The sequence below is a fragment of the Gorilla gorilla genome, chromosome 17, assembly GCF_029281585.2.
Source record: "Gorilla gorilla gorilla isolate KB3781 chromosome 17, NHGRI_mGorGor1-v2.1_pri, whole genome shotgun sequence".
NCBI classification, from domain to species: Eukaryota; Metazoa; Chordata; class Mammalia; order Primates; family Hominidae; genus Gorilla; species Gorilla gorilla.
In genome coordinates this window covers 53,984,383-54,005,463 of record NC_073241.2, presented here as the reverse complement: position 1 = coordinate 54,005,463, position 21,081 = coordinate 53,984,383, and the positions used below count along the sequence as shown (strand labels likewise).

The following is a 21,081-nucleotide window of genomic DNA, read 5'->3' as shown; positions in this document are numbered from 1 at the left end:
GCCTGGTATTGAATCATGCCTACAACACTTACAAGATGAGTGACCTTGGGAAATTTGTATAACCTCTCTGTGCTTCAGTTTCCACCATTTAAAATGGAGATAATAATATTTAATAGTACTTGCCCCATAGAGAGGTTATAGGAATTAAATTAGGTTATAAAGGACAGCATTCAGAACTATGCCTGAAATCATATTGTCCCTATTATTACTACAGTTCAGGCATATTTACACCCTACCTTTAAAAGCCTCAATGGTAATATTCAATGAAGACTGTTTAGTCTCTATTTTAGAGATGGAACAAAGAGAACACATAGATATTCAATAATTTACTCAAAAGTCTGTGAGGAGCCCTAGAAAGAAATTCAGGTCTCCTATGTACGGCTCACAGCCCAGAACCCCAGGAAGCCAGAGGTTTTCCATCCAGGTCCCAGGGGCCACCATGATGTGGGGTGAGGGTGAAGGATTGGGGTGGAACAGCTCAGTTTTATCTGCTTCACATGTTGATGCCCTAAAGGATTTTGTTTGAAAGGGGAGCAGGGCTTCCTATGGCTTAAAAAAAAATTAGAAAGCACTGTGCCTGATTATGTCACCATAAACCTTCTAAACTGACAGTTTATCCTGGCTTCTGCCTCCTCCCTTTTCCCCATGGAGCAGAAAAGCCCCAGAGAATTTCAGGTGGCTGAGGGCATTCCAAAAGAGGAGGTGAGTGCACATCTCCATGTTCTGTAAGAGGAGAGATGCAGACAAACTTTATAGCATTTCAAAATGTCTGCCCTCTGCTCATTACTAAAATTTGTATAAGGGGGACCGAGAATTAAGGCCTCCCAAGGCTCCAATCAGAGTCATCTCCACTGAGAAATGCAAGATGAAATGGATGGAGCACTCTCTTACGCTTCTAATCACTGGGAAGTTCAGGAAATTGGAAACGCCCCAGAAACAACATGACATATCAAATACCAGAGCCTGGGTGATCCATCACCATCATCATCACTGTGGTCATTACCATTCACTTCCACTCCGCGGATAGCCCGTAAATCAGCTTGTAGAGCTCTTTGGGATAGCTGAGTGAGAAGCACTGAATAAATGTCAGCTGGGATCATTAAAGATACCTTTCACTTTAGACAGATAAATGTTAGTGAGTCCATGGTCAAGGAAGCACCAATAGGGACCTTAGCTATTTCCAGGGGCCCCAAGATACTAATAATGGTTTGCACAGTCAGAAAATTAAGATAGAAAAGGAAAGGCCCTTCTTATCCCACAATATTAAAAATACTCCACAAGCATAAAAACTCATTTACTGTACTTGGCTTGTGAAGGGATATATTTCTTGTTCAGTGAAGTTCCTCCATGATGGTGATCTGAAAATAGGCAGAGAGCCAAATAATTTGTGATATGCCAATGCATCAGGACAAAACTTTGAAACCTTCACTAAGGACATTGGGACCAAGCCAAGGATGCTTATAGGAAAGGCCACTGCCTGTATGCTCCATTCTACCACCATGAGCCCTCTTGTGTCTTTTTGCTTAGCCTTCTCTTCTCAAGTGTTGGCTCTATGCAGTGTGTCCATTCTGTACATAACAGGCAGCTCTCCAACAGCAGCTCCAGCGAAGGTTGGGTCTAGGGATTATGACTGCTCCTATGGAAGAATGCCCAAGACTTCCCAACATTGGGACGCTGTGTTTTCTAGACCCGAATTGATGAGTCTCTTTGTTCAGAAAGACAAACTTTCATCTTCTAACGTATTCCCTTGTGTGTTTGCATCTGTGTGTTACTTTGGCCTAGGTTATTGGTTTCCATTGAACTAAGTACCAGGCCCACATGGAGGAGGGGACTGTCTTTTTCGTAGGTTTTCTATTGTTCATTGTTTGCTGAGTGCATTCTCAGTACAGTATTGGATGGATCTTCAAGGTCCCTTGAGGCAGAAAGTCCCAAATAAGGAGACAAGTGACTCATACAGAAATTGCTCTGCTGGGAAGAAAAGCCAAGTTGTTCATGGCCTGTACATGAGCCAGGTGGGTGGGAGTATGTTTATGCTGGAACTTCCAAAGACTAACTTCCAGTGAGGCCCTCTGGGGACTGAGGCTCTAGTCAAGCCTGTCTTTAGGGGAATGCTTCTTCCTGCCTAATAGAAGGCAAGGCCACAGGGGGATTCTGGAATTTCCCGTTTAACAATTACATGGATTATATTTGTCACTGGGACACAAACACCTTTTTCAGTGCTATATTTATTTTATGCTTAGAAGTGAGATAGAATTAAAAAGGCAAGAATGGAAAAAGTTTAGAATTCAGAAAAGAATGTATCAGCATATTGGGCTCAATTCTGTTCTTCAAGGTTCCTCTTCAGGCAGGATGGGGCTTTAAGACTTAAGAACCATTCTGTCTTTCAAACTGCATTCCAAGAGCCCCCATACAGCCACCACGGACAGCCAACTGGAAGCTGAGCTTCAGTGACACAATTGTTTACCCACTGGAAGCAGGGTTGGCAAAACCTAGTGAATTATTTTAGAATATAGGCAATTCCATGATATTGTGTTTTCTTTTGACATAAACACAATGCAGGCTGGCATCTTAGTGGGAAGGGAGGATTGGATACTTCTTTTCTTTTTTTCCCTGACTCTTGTTCACATTATCTATTTGTTGTTACTAATTCAGTATAGGTTGGAGTGTGGGAAAAGGGGAGGAAAAAAAGGAATAAGAAAACTCTTCCCTTATGTAAATTAGGACTGCCCTAAGATGGTTTTTTACTCTTTGGGCCAAGCAGATGTTCAAAACTGATTCTTTCTTTCTCATGGGCTTTTTTGTGAATTTACCTGAGGCTCCCTTCCCAGGCTTCATCTAGCTGAAACTTCTGTAATTTTAAAAATATTTCCTCTATTTGCCACTCAATCCTCACCATCATCCCTGAGTTTTCTTGCAATCTACTCTACATAAACTCTTTCCTGTGGGAGTTCCATTATATCTTCCAAATGTCCCTCGATCTTGAAAGACCAAAATGCTGGAAAGAAGAAAAACAGACAGAAGTGAACACTACACTAGTTTCTACTTGCCATCCTCAGGGCATTTGCCAATTTGCTTTGTGGAACATAGATGCTGAACAAAGATCAGCAGCCAAGAGTTTCTAACAGTCTCATTGGCAGGGGAGTTGAAAATTGGTGGATAGGGCTACCAAGGACGCTACAACTTGAGGACTCATGATCTGAAAGAAAAGCTAACTGCAGAGATGGAAAGTGGGTATTATATGTGCAATTTTTCCTTGAGGTATTTTCCAACTTCTAGCTGCACATGTGTGAGGCAAGTTGCCAAGAAAACAAGTAAAAAGCAGCTGCTAAGAAGCTAAAAATCTAAGCAGACATTTCAGTAGTCTCATGGTGCTGGAAAAAATTGAAGTTCATAGCCTGCCAAGAAAGAGAATCTCTAATAAACATACCAGGCTCACACTTGAGCTCCTTGAAGGGGTAGGCTCTAGGAATAAAGATGAACCTAAAAAAGACCATTTCTCACAAACCCTCATATTGAATCTGAAATCCAAATCCAATAGATCAAGATAATCTTCCTGTGGTCTATATGCCTGTCAGAAGAAAATTAAATCCTCTCTACAGGCAGATGTCATCCATAGCATCTACAATTTTTTTGGCAGACATTATAATGTCTGCCATTTGGTCACATTTGCCAAGCATGCCAGAATACAAGATCAAATTACCAAAAACAACAGTTTAAAAAAACAGACTTTAGAAACAGGCTCAAAGGCAAATATTTAAGTTCAAATTATTGGACATAAAATTTCAAATAACTATAAATAACATAATCAAAATAGACAAAAAGATGGAAAATTTCATCGAACTACTGAAATCCATTAACATCATCAGAAAATGCAGAGTTTAATAATACAACACTGAAATTAAAAATTCAATTGGATGGAAATTCAGTTGGATTTAAAAGCACATTAGATATAGCAGAAGAAAAAATTAGTGATCTGGAATGTATATCAGTAGAAAATATTCAGGTTGATACTTTTCAGAGAAATGGAAAGAATAAACAACACAGAAAAAGAGCTTAAGAGGCATATGAAACATGATGAAAATAACTTTATAAGTGTAGTTGTAGTCTATAAAGGAGAGAGATAATTGAACAGAAGAGACATTGTGAGAATTTTCCAAAACAAGCAAAGGATATTAGTAAACTGAAATTCTACAAATTCTGAGCAAAATAAATACAGATAAAGCTAATCCACAAACACTAAAAAGAGTATCTTATAAACAGACAGAAAACAGACACATGATGTTCAGAGAGATACAATATAACTATGGCTGAGTTTTCAATAGAAACAGTGAACAAAAATGTCTTTAAGGAGCTGAAAGAAAATTGTTGCCAACCTAGAATTGTGTAACAAGGAAAATAGCTTTCAAAAATAAATGCTAAGCAGACAGTTTCAAATGAGCACTTAACAAGCAGGGACAACAACAACAACAATGGCACAAGGAAAATGACCCTAGATGAAAACATGTTATTGCAAGTAAAGACAGGCTAGAGGGAATTTTGTAGTCTTAAATGCATAAACTAGAAATGAAAAAAAAAAACTTACCATCTCTAACACAGGTATTCACATCAAGTTAGCAAAACTGCAAATTAACCCAAGAGAAAGAAGGAGGTAGGTGGGAGAAAAATAGAAATAAAAACAAAAATTATTGAAATAGAAAGGAATCATCTAATAGAAAAAAAGGCAACAAATCTTTGAAAATACTATTAAAATTAATAAATACTTAGCAAGGACTAATCAAGAAAAAAGAGAATGAGAAACATATGACTAATACTAAAAACAAGAAGGAGGCTATCACTACAGATTCTGGAAATATTTAAAAAGAAGTTAATACAAACAAACTTATGATCCTAAACTTGACTAAATTTACTGACTACATTTATGACTGTCACTTTGCAGAACTGTTGGACAATATAGACTAAGGCTAAACATAAGCAATTCCATAACCCAGCGATTTCTTTTCTAGGCAACTCAACAGAAATGTATGCATATATTCACTAAGATATGTAAAAATACATTCTAGCATCAATATTTCTTTTTTTAACTCTCATTTTAGGTTCAAGGGTACATGTGCAGGTTTGTTATATAGGTAAACTTGTGTCACAGGCATTTGTTGTACAGATTATTTCATCACCCAGGTGCTAAGCTTAGTACTGAATAGTTATGTCTTCTGATCCCTCCCTCCTTCCACCCTCCACCCTCAAGCAGGCCCCAGTGTGTGCTGTTCCCCTCTTTGTGTTCTCATCATTTATAAGTGAGAAGATGCAGTATTGGTTTTCTGTTCCTGTGTTAGTTTGCTAAGGATAATGGCCTCCATCTCCATCCATGTTCCTGCAAAGGACACGATCTTATTCTTTTTTATGGTTGCATAGTATTCCATGGTGCATAGGTACCACATTTTCTTTATCCAATCTGCCATTGATGGCCATTTAGGTTGATTCCTTGCCTTTCCTATTGTGAATAGTGCTGCAATGAACATATGCGTGCATGTGACTTTATGGTAGAACAATTTATGTTCCTTTGGTTACATACCCAGTAAGGGGATTGCTGGGTTGAATGGTAGTTCTGTTTTTAGCTGTTTGAGGAATTGCCACACTGCTTTCCACAATGGTTGAACTAATTTACACTCCTGCCAATAGTGTATAAGCATTCCCTTTTCTCTACAACCTTACCAACATCTGTTATTTTTTTACTTTTTAATAACAGCCTTTATGACTGGTATGAGATGGTATCTCATTGTGGTTTGATTTAGCAGCAATATTTCTAATAGCCTTAAAAATACCCAAATGTCTTATTAAAACAGAATATATACATGAATTAGGGTGTATTATTAAAAATTAATACTATTGTCAGCAATGCAAAAAACAAACTATGCCACGTGTAATAATTAGGATGAATTTCAGAGATGGCTTATCTCACAGACATCCAAGAGAATATATTGCATGATTCCATTTGTATAAATTTCAAAAATAGACAAATATAATCTTTGGCGTAGAAGTCAGAATTAATGTTTTCTATGAGCAAAGGTGGGTAGTGGGCAGTGGAGAGGTAATAACTTACCAAGGGTATGCAATAGACTTTTGGGATGCTGGTAATACACAGTGTTGATCTGGATGTAACTACATGAGATTTTCACTTTTCCAAAAGTTAAGCAAACTGTACACCTATGATCCGTGTACTTATATAAAAAAGCAAAGTGACTAGAATAGCTAAAATAATTTTGAAAAAGAAGATCAAAGTTGGAGTACTCACACTAACCTATTTTAAGACTTACTCTAAAGTGACAATCATCAAGACAGTGTTGTATTGGTGAAGAGCTAGACACATAAATCAATGGACAACAATAGAAAGCCTAGAAATAGATCCACGCAAATATGGCCGATTGACTTTAGACAAAGGTGCAAAGACAATTCGTTAAAGAAAGCACAGTAGCTTTCATCAAATGATGCTGAAACAGTTGGAATCCACATGTTAGAAAATGAACCTTGACCTGTACCTCACGATTTAAACAAAAATTTAGATCATAGATCTAAATATAAAATATAAAACTACAGAACTTCCAAAAGAAAATCCTAGTAACCCTTGGGCTATGCAAACTTATTAAATAAGACACCAAAAGCACAACCTATTTTTAAAAAGAGACAAACATGGCTTTATCAAATACAAAAATGCTTGCTCTGTAAAAAACATTGTTAAGACAATGAAAAGGCAAGCTACAGATAGTATTTACAAGTCATGTACCTTACAAAGGACTTGTATTCAGAATATACAAGGAACTCTCAAAACTCCACAAAAGAAACAACATCACTTACACATACACAAATGGGCAGAATATTTAAATAGGCATTTCACTAGAGAAGATACATAGATGACAAATAAAGACATGCTGTTCAACATAATTAGTTAATAGAGAAATGCAAAGTAAAAGCACACCAGGACACCGTTACACACCTACTAAAATGACTAGAATAAAAAACAAACAAACAAAAAGATAGGACCAAGTGCTGGTAAGGATATAGAGAAACCAGGAGTCTCATACATTGCTGGTGGGAATGCAAAATAATACAGCCACTCTGGAAAACTATTTGTCAGTTTCTTATAAAGTTAAAATACACTTACCATATAACCCAGCAAGCCCATACCTAGGTATGTACCCTAGAGAAATGAAAACTTATGTTCACACAAAAACTCGTACAGTCTATTAATAATTGTCAAAAACTAGAAACAATCCGAATGTCCTTCAACAGGTGGCTGAATGAACTGTGTACATCTACACAATGGAACACTACCTAGCAATAAAAAGGAATGAATTCTTGATGTACACAACATGGATAAATCTCAAAAGCATTATGCTAAGAGAAAGAAGCAAAACATAAAAGATTGCATGCTGTGTGATTCCATTTATATGGCATTCTGGAAAAGACAAAACTACAGGGCTGCAGAAAAGACCAGTGGTTGCCAGGGGTCAGGAGTCGAGGAGGATTTTGAGTGGCAGGAGGGAAATTTTTTTGGGTGGTGGAACTGCTCTGTGTCCTGATTATAGTGGTGGCTACATTAATATGTACATATCCATGCATACAGCTGTACATTTTTAAAAAGTTAATTTTATGTATGCTAAATTTTTAAATGTTTAATAATTTTTTAGGGTAGAACATTCTGCTTTTTATTTGCATTGTTCAAAGCGAACTGAACACATTAGTGGAGCTTCAATGGCTATTGCTTTTAGCCAATGGATATTTAAGGATACTAATTTACTTCCTCTCATAGTCATTAAGAAATTCAAAAAATAAACCCATGGAACAAAGAAATAAAATGTCAAACTTTAAGCTTCAGCTCTCTCTGAGAACTGTGTTTTGGCATTGACCATGTCATTACCTACCTAGTTATGAGGTCATACTTCTGCACAGTTCATTAGAATTAACCTTTAATTCTATAGCAAACCATAACTGCAAAGCCCACCTGTTCTAGTCAACATTTATTGCACTGGCACGTTCCTTTCAAGGCCATATATTAAAGAAAACTAAAGAGACAGAGTCTCTCCAAAGTTCTTAGGATTAAGACTCCTGGTGACACTTTAAAATATTTCATTCAGAGAATTATTTTGGGAACTTCCTCTAGCATTCTAATGATTCACAGATTTTGAGACCATTAAAATATTTTTCTCGGTTTTTCTTTCCTTACTTACACCACTTTGTTGGTTTTTTTTTTATTTTTGCTTTAATTTTTAATTCTTGTGGATATGTAGTAGATGTTAAATATTTAATAATTTAAAATTCCTATGTGCTTCATTGTAGAGGTGTATATATATTTATATGCATATGAATCTAATTGAATTCATATATATGAACATGAAATTCATATTTACATATATATGAATTTAATTCACTAAGACTAATACACATGAATATATATGAATTTATATACATATTTGTCCTCAATTAAAAGTTTACAAAGAAAAAAAACAAAGCAAACAGACAACAACAACAAAAGCAGCCCCAGATAGGTTCTCTTTGCAATGGCTTTGGGAAATGTACAAACATCAGGCTAATGGAAAACATAGGAACTTTGCCCAGCAAATCGGGGAAGTGCTGTGGCCATCCCCAATGTACCACCTGCTCTTTGCACTTGCTGTCAGGAAGATAATGCTGTATGCTGGGACCTCCCAGGTGCAGCCATCTCTCCTGCTACCCAGCACTCCATCCTTTAGGTTAGCCAACTTCAGGAAACAAGTTCCATGCTCTCTAGGTCTCACCAATGTCTCCTCATTTTTCTCAGGGTCAGGAGGCAGATGCACCCACCCACCCTTTTGAGGGAGGTCATAAGATGCACAGCACACCAGCAGCTCCATGTAAAACCGCCTCGCAAAATCCCCTCCCTTTTCACTGTCCTAATTCTTTTCCTATTTCAGACTTGCTCAGAGATTCCAGGTGAGAGTTCCAAGAGTCTGGAAAAAAGGACTTGGCATTCTGATTTGAGATTTGCACTATCAATGGATTGCTGGTTTAGTAATTATCTGTGAACACATGTTAACAACCTGTGACACATAGCAATCATTTAGCAATTCAATTTTTTAAATACTCACAAAAAAAGAAAAGAAAAAAGACGGGCACCTTCTTTGTTGATTTATTTTCTATTATTCTATTTTATGTATTTTGTTAAACCTGTTTCTTTCTGTTCATTAGATTAGATTACTGTTGTAGATCCATTAGGAAAAATGCACACCACACTGCAATGTAAAGGGCTGGCACATAGAGACAGCAAGCTGGTCACCCAGACAATTCACCACAGAGCAGAAGAATTCACCAAGCCCCAGGATTTTATTGTCAGAAACATTGTTAATACCTAGAGAACAAATGGATGGCTCAGGGGCACACTCACATTAATCAAGCTTGCAGAGCCTGAGATAGACAGATAGATAAGTAGATCAGATAAGACATTCATATATAGTATAAAAGCACATTAGCCAAGTTCAAAGAGAGATTTATATACACAGCATGCTATCAATTTATGAGCCTGATGTTTATTGTAAGCTTCCCACTACCTTCTCTACTTGTAACCAAAATAGATGGGAAACTAAGTCATCCAAATGCAAATGGATGCAAATGAAGACAGAAGGAAACGAATTGAAGGGACCTAAAAAGTTTCTCTTAGACTAGGTGACTTGCAGCACCATCCTCTCAAATAGGTACACCCTGGACAAGAAAACATGAAAACAGCCCCCCACCCCACATCCCCCTTTTTTATTTATTTTTTATTTTTTATTTTTTGAGACAGGGTCTCCTTCTGTTGCCCAGGCTGGAGTGCAGTGGCATGATCTCAGCTCACTGCAGCCTCTGCCTCCCGAGTTCAGGCAATTCTCCTGCCTTAGCCTCCAGAGTAGCTGGGATTACAGGCACACGCCACCACGCCCAGCTAATTTTTGTATTTTTAGTAGAGACGGGGTTTCACTATGTTGGCCAGGCTGGTCTTGAACTCCTAACCTCAAGTGATCTGCCCACCTCGGCCTCCAAACGTGCTGGGATTACAGGCGTGAGACTGCACCCGACCAAAAAACCCATATTTTTGAGACTGCCTCACCAACAGTCCCTCTCATCTGTGTCAGGTCACTGCCTCTACAATTTTTTTTGAGCTGAGTTCTTAAAGACAAGTAGAAAAGTTACAGAGCTACCTATGGGAAATGCGGCACTGCGGGTAGACAGAAGAACGTAAGTAAAGAACCAGGGGCATAAAACAAGGTAAGTAGCTGTGCAGACCTTTTGCAAAAGCAATGTGAATGGCAAAAGCAAGAAGGTGGCCAGAGCTAAAAGAAGAAGCATGCGTTGTGAGCCTCTTCTGTTCCAGTTGCCAGAATGCAAAGATGACTTAGATCTGGTCATGGCCCTCGAGGAGCCCACTGACTGGAAGGGGTTTTACGCCGGTAAAGAAACAAGACACAAAGAGGTGCTGTAACAGTGGTAGGTACAAAGTACTATTCTGAGCACAATCTCAACATAATTCCTCTGGCTTGGACAATTCTACCTCTCTTAAGTAGTAGCAAGTACAACAGAGTTTTCTATTCATTCTCTCTAGTTGGGGTTTAGGATTTCTCAGGACCTGCAAACTGAAAGTGCTATGGGAAGCGCATGCCTTGCCTCTTCTTTTCTAGTTTTCATTCCAGCCCAGCTAACAGTACTTATCTATAATAAAGTGCCTTTGTCCCAGCAGGGTCCATTGCCAAGTAAATGCAATGAGAGTTTTAAGATTTCTGAATCCACACCAAAAATCTTTCATATTTATCTAAAAAGCATGTAATTATAAAGAAAATACATACCTTGGGAATGAATAATTGAATCACAAAATCCATCAAATGTCATTTTACTCATTTTGCCCAAGTGTCTGTTTGAAATGATTCTAAGCAGTGTGACGTCAATATCTATTGAATGCCAACGTTACACAGGGATGCATAAATTACCCTCCCAGAGAATTAATGGCACATTAATATATCTCCATTAAATATGTTTCAAATTTAGTTGTTATACATTCACTAAATGTATAGGCTTTTAACAGCTACATTTTGGGCCAAGTTGCCTTTGAAACCACAAGACTTTTTTTATTTTCTTTTCTGGAGCTGTAGTGGAGCCCCAGGCCAGGACTGTTATATACGGTGATGATAGCAGGCAGCTCAGATTACCCCAAGAACAACACCCAGACAAGAGCACAGAGAGATGCCGCTTGTTCTAGGCTGCTATGAATTAGAGGCCTCATGGTTAGTTCTCTGAATATTTCTCAGACAGTCTTTCAGGCTGCTCTCTCTGTGGGTTGGTTCATCTGGAGTTGATGAAGGAAGAAGTATTTCAGAGCCAGCATCTGCAGTTCTATAGCCTTTTCACAGACACCTGGGGGTCCAGGCACCATTGTGGGTGGCTCTTCTTCCTCAACCTGGAGAGGGCTGGGTTTAATTCCTTCGTGCTAACCCCCCATCACCACACTGTACTCACTGTTCAGCCTTTCTCCCTTTTGTTGGGGAGACATATTTTTCCACTTTTACTTGGTAAAGTAATAATCACCATTTCTAAAAAAGAAGATTCTAAGATATTGAGTGAGGGGTTGTTTGTTTTAATAAGCAGCCATAGGAAGAAAGAGAAAGAAAGAATACCATCCTTTATTAAGCACATAACAATTCTTTCAATCCTCATACAACACCCCAAAGAGGTAGATACTGTTATTAGGACTCATGTAGGGAGCAGAGGGTAGTGCGTAAAACCATTGAAACTGGAGTGAACTACATGGATTCAAATCCTGGCTTCAGGACTTACTAGCTGAGTGACATGGACAAGCAACTTAACATATCCATGTCTGCCCCATTTTCTAGTGCCTCATTTATAAAATGGAAAAAATCCTTGTTTCTATTTCCTGAGTTATCATAAATAAGATAATATTCTAGGTGAAAAGTACTTAGATCAGTGTTTGGCATATAGTAAGCTCTCAGAAAAGAGCTTATTATTAATATATCATTTTATATATAAAGAAACTAAAATTCAGTCATTCCCAAGATTACAAAGATGTTAACAGTAGAGTAGAGATTGGAACCCAGGTCTGGATTGTTCAGTCATTCATTAATTCAACAAGCTCTTTCCATTACCCATTATTAGTTGTTATTGGGATATAATTCACCCTGAGTATCTTGCATTGCTGCACATCTTGCAAATGGGGCACTGACTGTCCTTTGTTCAGAATTATTTGTTGAAGGGCATTTATAAAGCAAAGAGCCTTGGAAGAAAAAAGATAGGGACTCCCTCTGGAGTAAACTGTAGGCCTGCTTTTACTGTTCATTATGACAGATTTGGGCTTCTTAATCCCAGAATCTTCTCCTGTAATACAAACTACTGTATGTATAGGCATCCATCTGGGGCCATCCCTATCATCTCTGGGAGACTTGGGGGCAAAGGGAACTGACACAAATATGTTGATGCTCTTGCTTCTTGCCATGCTGTGAGATCCAGGACTGTGTGTCTTCTGCCAGCATCCTTGAAACTGATAGGCTGCCATGTTAGCTTGCAACTGCATGGATTCAAATTCTGGCTTCAGAGCTTAATTACTGTGTGACATCGACAAGCAACTTAACATATCCATGCCTGCCCTATTTTCTGGTCCCTCACTTGTGAAATGGAGAAATATGGCAAAAATCTCAGACCTTGCCTCAGCTCTTGACAGTATTGGGGATGAGAGCAAAAAGGGCCCTGCCGGGCATGTTTGGGAGTATGTGAAGACCCCCTGAGATCTGGTAGAATGCACTCACTACAGTGGTAAGCAAGTGGAGAGTAATGAATGTTGATGAACGTTTAGAAGATGAGCAGAAATAGGTAGGGTTGACCAAGCACCCAAATGGTGCATTTGTTGTTGCTCACTCTCCCTCAGGAAAGAGGAGGAAGAAATGTTACCATGGGACTCAGGAATGAAAAACCAAATATGTTCTACATGTTCTCACTTATAACTGGGAGCTAAGGTATGGGTATGCAAAGGCATGGGGGTAGTATAATGGATACTGATGACACAGAAGCAGGGCAGGGTAGGAAAGGAGTGGGGGATAAAAAAAAAAAACTACATATTGGGTACAACACACACTACTTGGGTGGTGAATGCACCAAAATCTCAGACTTCACCATCACATAATTCATCCACATAACCAAAAAATCACTTATATCCCAAAAGCTATTGAAATTTATATATATAAATATATAAATAAATCCATAAATTTTATAAGAAATGTTATCATGGGGCAGCAAGCCCATGGCCCCAGACAAAAGGCAATATGGCTGTCCCTGCTGAGCCCAGGAGTCCCTAAAGCTGAAACGTAAGGTGCCATCAATGAGGACATAGAATTTTAGGTGGATTGAAGACATTACAAATTTGTTTGGTTGAGCTCAGAGCAAATGGCCACTCTCAGATGAAAATAAATGCAAAGCCTTACTTATTAACTCAGAGCCACTCTCTCCCTACGCCCTGATCCCTCCCTCTCTCGCTGTCCTGACCTCAGCTTCTTTAAGGAAAAAGATGATTAGGGGTGAGGCTGCAGTCTCTCTGTTCCCAAGCAAGATCAAAGACCATATGCACGCATATGAGTGTGCAGGGAAACTTTGGTGAGGAGAAGGAATAAAACTGTTATGACGCTGTTAAGTACAGCTGCCCAGGTCACGATTACACATAGTCCCACAGGAGAAGGGAGCACTCAAATTCAATCGATGGGATTGGAGTGAGGTTCACAGTAGATGGGAGAAGCTAAGGTGACGTTGAGAGTGGGGTCTTTGGGCAGGAGCTGTAGTTGCTTCTACCTCTGAATGTCTAATACCAATACATACATTAAATATTTGTACTTCCCCATCCCATAAGCTCCAAAGGGGATTCTCCCAGTCAGAAAGAGCCACATGTAAAGAATTGGTTGTATTTTTGGGGAGCCCTCAACCCTAATGAGGCCACTTTGAGCCACGAGTCCTTGTGACTGATGAACTTGCCTATTGGAGTCTCTGGCAAAGGGAGGCAGATTCTACTCAGAGATGCCCCTTGGGGTTTTTGACCTGTTACCTCCCTGACATGATTAACCTCCCTGACATGATTAACAGGTACAAGCATTTTGGAAAGAAGCTATGAGATTGCTGTAGGGCTGTCATCCAAACTGAACACCTGATGCAAGGAGGCCTCGTAACTCTCTGATAGTTCTTTGTTTGGCATGAGTGAACTAGAACTCAATGACCAACAAGGTAAGAAGAGCCCAACAAGCCCCTCTTGTCAAAAACGTACGAAGCGAGCCTGGCCCCAGAAGCATCTTGGCTTTATACAAAAAAGTAGTAGCTGTCCCTTGAGAAAAATTTTATTCCCCATTCTGCCACCTGAAGTAAAGCCACTGGTTCAGTGAGGCCTTTGGTTCACAGAGTTTCCCCTAAGTGCCTGGGCCTGGTTCACTGATGGTTCAGCTAAGCTAAAACTTGATGGTGTCCAACAGCTGTTCAACTCCCTGCCAGCTATGCAGAACCAGGATGTGGTTGCTCTGCTCGGTGGGCAGAACTCAAACCCATCCTCATAGCTCCAGCCAATACTCCCTTTGATGAACCATAGTATATTTTTCCTAACCCTTGGACTGTGGCCAATGGCTTAGCTATTCAGTCTGCCATTTACACAACTACAGATTGGCAGATTGAAGACACCCTGCTTTGGGGTCATGAAATGTGGAAACATATCATGGCTGCTAATCAAACCATCTGGGTCGCTCCTATAGGTACCCACAGTAAGGGTCTGTGCTCTGATGAGACGGGCTGCAATCAAGCTTTTGATGGGGTCTACGATGTCCAGATTGCTGCCATTGCCACCATGATCTCTCATCTTCCCAGACACGGCAACATGGCCACCATCATGGACTGTGGACAAAGCAAGGGACTTTATGTTTCTGGTGCAGAAGGTCCCACTGCATGCCAGATTTGTGACTTCTGCCAAAAGAATTTGTGACTCCTGCCTTGATCCTTTTATCTCCCAGTGAGGAAGGCTACACATAACCCTTGAAGTTGATGCATCATGTTTTTGGCTTTCTGGACCATTTGTAGTCTGACAATGGTAAACTTTTTATCACAAAGCTACCCAATTATAGGCTAGTGGTCAAGGTATTGAATAGGCAGTCTATACTCCCTGCCATCCACAGGTATATGGTATTATTTTGACTTGGGAAAGGCTTTTTCATATTTTTGACTTTACCTCAATCACCTTCTTCTAGTATATATACCTTCCTAAGACAATTTGGCTATTGAATGTGACTGTTCCCAGGAAGGGATTATGTTCTCTTTCACCTCCTGGGTAATAATTAGGATGTAAGGGATGAGGGTTTACATAAGTCTCTTTTGAAAATTCTGGATCTTTCCTGACCATTCCTGGGCATGATGCTTTTTTCAGTCCCCCCAAAACAACCCTAGGTAAGCCTGGTTGGATCACCCTCTGGATGATCTTCTGCACAGGCAGAAGGGGGCCTGAAGGACTTAAATTTGATCTTAGTTTGGCCACCTGGGGGCTCTTGTTGGACTGACATGGTAAGAGGGCATAAGGATGATGACTGCCTGGTTGAGTACACTACTCACCGAGTCCCCTGCAGTGGCCCACATGTGCCAAAGTAGGGGATATGTTGGGTCTCTGCCAGTTTCATAAAAATGCCCTTGTCCTTCTCACGTTTGACCTCTCTGAATGAAAAGCATGGGTATGAATATAGGATGATGTTTCTAAGGTGATATTATAGCTCCTGGAATGGGACACACTAGTTTTGCGGCCATGGAAGAAGAATAACGACCTTGGCACTGAAGAAGAGAATACCTCAGAATCCAGAAGGGATGGAGCAGTGAGGGAGATTAATACTACTTGTCTTTTGGAAACTTCCCTGGACCCTTGATCCTGAAGGAAAATGCCCTGGTGTCACTCTCTCAACCTGACACAAGCACCTTAAATTTAACTGACTTCCGTGCCTGTCATTCTCCACCAGATGGTTCTAACAAAACAGCAGAGAAGAGCCCCAGTTCCTGCACCTCTCCTGCAAAACACCCTTTCAACACCTCTGGATGTTTTCCTCATCACTCTTTTCCCAGCTGTCACTCAGTCATCCCATGCAGCAGATGAACGCCTCCAGTCTGGCAACATGGACCAACAGGACAGGTTGGACTGACTGTCCTCAGGCCAGAAACAAGGACATGGGAACTGAACTGGGAGTCTTAAGGTCCACCAGCCAAATGGGATCCCAAGCTGACAGCACGGACAGCTGGGGCCCTCTAACTCCCATAGGTCCAACCTGAAGGAGGAGGCAGAGGGGCATCTATTGTAAACAATGATTCCTTCTTAGGGGAACCATGAACACTCCTGCAACTACACTTGTTGTATAGAAGCCGGGTATGGAAATAGTGACAGCTATGGAAATAGTGGTGAGAAAAACATCCTGAGGTGTGAGGGTGTTTTGCAGGGAAGGTACACGAACTGGGCCCCACCGCCTGCTGTTTTGCTGGACTTGTTAGAGCTATCTGGTGGAGAATGACAGACACAGAAGTCCGTTAAATTTCAGACAAATTGTGTGGAATCTGGTACCTCAGGGGTGGCCATAAGAAACTTCAAGTCAGCTGTTAAAGCAAATATCACCAGTAAATTACATAGCTCTCATATGACTGTGGAGAGCTCTCCAAAATGAGGCTACCCTTGGGTATTTGGGAGAGATTCCCAGAGAGATGGTGGGTATGTTATTTGTGCCCACACTGAGGCCAGCTTTTTCTACTATCGGAGTCATCCAACCAGAAATAGTACAGTGGCAAGGTGTGGTGGCTCACACCCATAACCCCAGCCCTTTGGGAGGCTGAGGTGGGCAGATCACTTGAGCCCAGGAGTTCAAGACCAGCCTGGGCAACATGGTAAAATTCTGTCTCTACCAAAAAAAAAAAAAAAAAAAAAAAAAATTAGCCAGGCATGATGGGGCATGCCTGTAGTCTCAGCTACCTGGGATACTGAGGTGGGAGGATCATTGGAGCATGCAGTGAGCCATGATCATGCCACTGGACTCCAGCCTGGGCAACAGAATCAGACTCTGTCTCAAAAAAGAATGAGAATAAAAAAAGAAAAGAAAGTAGCGAAGGAAGGAAGGAAAAGGAAAGGAAGGGAAGGGAGAAAGGAAGGAAGAAAAGAAAGAAAAGAAAAAAGAAAGGGAGGGAGGAAGGGAGGGAGGAGGGAAGGAGGAAGGAAGGAAGGAAGGAAGGAAGGAAGGAAGGAAGGAAGGAAGGAAGAAAGGAAGGCAGGAAGGAAGGAAAGAAATGGTGGTACGAAATTTATCTTAGCTGAAGAGATTAATGACACCACTTTGGGTCTTGAAGGCACTGAAATCAGCCTCAGTTCACTGGCCAGGGCTGTTAATGATGAGAGAACAGGCCTAGACTTCCTCCTCTCTTGTCAAAGCAAAGTCTAAGCAATCACTAAAACATCCTGCTGTACCTGAATGAATTCCTCAGCCAAGTGAAAAGGTCAGTACGGAAACCAAAGGAGAAAGTCACCTGACTTTTAAAGTTAAGTCCTTTAGGTTTACGGAATTTGCCCAACTGGTTGGATCCAAGACACAGGGGCCATGGTTGAAGTCAATACCACAAGCTGCCCTCATCCTGCTGCTTGGAGTTGTCCTGTTGATAGTGGGCATAATTAAACATTACATGAAATCAGTTGATTAGATTTGGCCCTGGTCTCTGTCAATCAGATTAATTAGAGTGGCCAGAGATTTGGCATACTCATGGAAAAATCACCAGAATCCAAGATGGTGTAAAAATCAGGGGTGAATATTGCTGGGGGAAAATTCTTGACATATCGCTAATGCTTCTGCACATCCCATGAATAATGCAGTAATTGTCTTTCTCCAGGACTATCTTTTCAAGGACATTTATAAAGCAAACAGACAGAGATAGTGTTTTCCTTCAGAAGAAAAAAAAAGATAATTTGCTTATATTTTCCTGGAGCAAAGGGCAGGCATGCTTATTGTCCATTGTAAAAGATTTGGGTTCCCTAAACTCTGGAATGCTTTCCTGTAGCATATCCATCTGGGGCAATCCCCATCATTTCTATGGGACTTGAGAGGAAGGGAAACTTATGCAAACACACTGATGCTCATGCTGCTTGCTGTTCTGTGATTAACGAGAATCCATTTTCTCTGACCCAGGAATCTCCTATCTTCTGTCAGCATCCATGAAACTGTGACAGGCTAACTTGTAGCTTGCAAATAGATAAAATCTCAGACCTTTTTAAATTCCTAACAGTCATGGAGTATCATTTTGGATAAGCCATTCTCTCAAAAATAAAAAACATTAAAAATTAAAGAATTCTGTAAAAATCTAAATATTTCCAAACTGTATGCACAAAGCTATTTTTAGTTCATTTGTCCTTTTCACTTTTTGAAATTCCTTCATTAATTCATTCTTCAATTTTTACCAAACACTACTTAAGAAGTGATATAACAAAATAAAAAACACAGCAGATTCTTACCTGCCAGAGCATACGGTCTGGTGGTGAAGGCAGAGATACCAGTCATCATATAGTATAGGGATCGTGGAGCATATCCTATGATAAGTGTCATGAAATAAAAGGGCAGGGAGCTAAGCGAAAGAATATCAGAAGGGACCCTCATTTAGTCAAGGGTCGGGGGGTGGACTGACCAGACAAGACATCACTGAGGAAGGGGCAGTGAACTGAGATACGAAAGGCATGTGGCAGTGAAGTAGGTGACAGGGTAGGGAAGAGCCAACAGCCTGTGCAGAGGTTCTGAGGGAGAGGATCTTGGCATACCCCACTGTGGTGGAAGCAAAAAAGCTGGGGATAGAGGTTCCAAATGAAGCTGGGGAGTAAGGCAGAGGTCAGATCAGGCACAGTCTTGTATTCAATCATTTTAAGGCTTGTAGCTTTATCCTGTGACCTGTGGGGGCCATTAAAGTGTCCGTCTCATAAGCAGACAGAGTAAATCTTCATCTCTGTCATTCACCACAATGTTCCTAGCACCTGGAACCGTGCCTGGCACATAGTAGGTGCTCAATAAATATGTGTTCAATTACTTGAAAGAAAAGATACCACTTGCATTTTTGAAAGATCACTTTGGCTGCTATGTGAGAATGGATTGAAGGAGATGAAATCAGAGCAGGAAGACAAGTTAGGAGACTATTGCACATACTAGTGATAAATTAAGTAGCTTGGACTCGGGGGCAGCAGGAGAGATGAAGCATATATTCCCTTACACACACCGTTTTGGTTTCATTAATCCTTAAGGATCTAGTCAACTTGGAAAATCATGAAAGATCATCAAATACAATGTAACTAATAAAGATAGTATGTTACATGATGCTTGGAGTCTTTGGGAGTAACCACTAGTTATGTGTGGCTACTGGTGCCAGCAAAGACAGTGAAAGAGGAAATTTGCTTATGAAGACAAAGCAAAAAATGGTAACTGAAGACACATGCAGTAAAACCTCCAGGCTCAGCAGAATAAACCCCAGAGCCTTTCCTCTTCCAGACTTCATCAAACTGTCTCCCCAGCCTGACGGCCCCTTGCTCCCCACAGGTCACAGCAAGTTGGAGCCTGACCTTGCCATTGTGGGGAGCCCTTTTGCTCCTGTGAGGATGGTAAGCATTTTCAGTGTATGTATGTGTGTGTGTGTCTGTGTGTGCACATACACGCTCAGCCCAGCTCGCATCCTGGTAAGAAAGAGCTCCTTCCCTCAGCTTATGAGAGAGAATGTTAAGTGAGTATGTGAGAAAGAGGTGCATTAGAGGTGAGAGAATAGGACAGTGCCCCTCCAGGTCACATGGCATCCATGCCCCCTGTGTCACATGCCACACCATTGGGCATGGCAATTCCTGAAGCAGAAGTTGCAAAAGAAGTGGCCAAGGTTATTCTGGTGCCACAGTGGTCTCCATCTCCCAGCCCAGATGGCCAGGAATGCTACGAGGCAGAGAACTTTGCTCCCGGTGGAGAGCTGAGCACTTGGCACCGCTTAATTCATGACCACTCATGCCCACTGGACAGGTTCGCTTTCCCTTTTGAAGGGCAGGGGGTGGGCAAGGGCCCTAGAGAGAGAGTTCTTATTGAGAGACAGTGGAAAAGCTGTTCTGGTTCTGTCTCAGCCCTGCTAGGCACACCCACAGCCCAGGTGGGGGCTGAGCAGGCAGGAACACTGAGCAAAAGCCAGTGGGGCAGAGATTTGAGATATGTGTCAAATGACAGAATAATACTGACGGAAATCAGCCACCAAGTGGTCATTCATTTTAAATATTTCTTACAAAAGGAAGAAAAAGAAACTGTCAATGGTTATATTTAAACAATAGTCCACAAAAAGAATTAAACTAAAATGTATTATCATTCTGATGTCTCATGAGGTAGACAGCATGTTGTATGTGGCTACCTCTTTTTAAAGCTTTTCATGAAAAGTAATTACTTTAACTGATGCATCTGCTCCCAACTCATTCACAGTGAGTGGAGACTGGGGCTGCTACCTGTGACCTTAAATTTGCCTTTGAGTTAAAATTGTTTTCACCATCTTTAAGATGTTGGAAAAATGTTCTGACTGTGATTTTCACTGTCTTTAAGTACCAGCTGCTATGCTTTGCTCCTTCTTAACCACCAACACCCAAGGGGCATCAGCCAGTATGGATAATGACATGTCCCAAAAGGGCAGCCTTGCACTTTCACCAGGGTTTGCATGGGAAGTTTCTGGGTGGTGCTACTTTCAGAATCTGCACCCAGATCCTGGGCAAGCCTCCCACATCCAGTTAATTAATTACCCAGGATCCCATTGAGTATGGAATTACAAGCTTCTGAAATAACCATTCTCACTGTGTGGACATCTGAATTTCACAGTTATAGGTAGATTTTCACACCTATTTCATAGCTATTTATGATATCAAAAGTGAAGGTACACAGAGAACTTTGAGAAATAAATTGTTTTAGTCTGTTTTGTGCTGCTATAATAGAATGCTACAGACTGGGTAATATACAAACAGTAGAAATTTATTTGACTCGCAGTTCT

The 21,081-nt window shown here is 40.6% G+C and overlaps 1 long non-coding RNA gene across 1 annotated transcript in view; it reads right to left on the bottom strand.

Annotated features, from left to right (window-relative positions):
* Positions 1 to 21,081, bottom strand: part of LOC109023964 (uncharacterized) — a 40,864-nt gene that overhangs the window by 689 nt on the left and 19,094 nt on the right. The gene's annotated exons all lie outside the window — the stretch shown is intronic.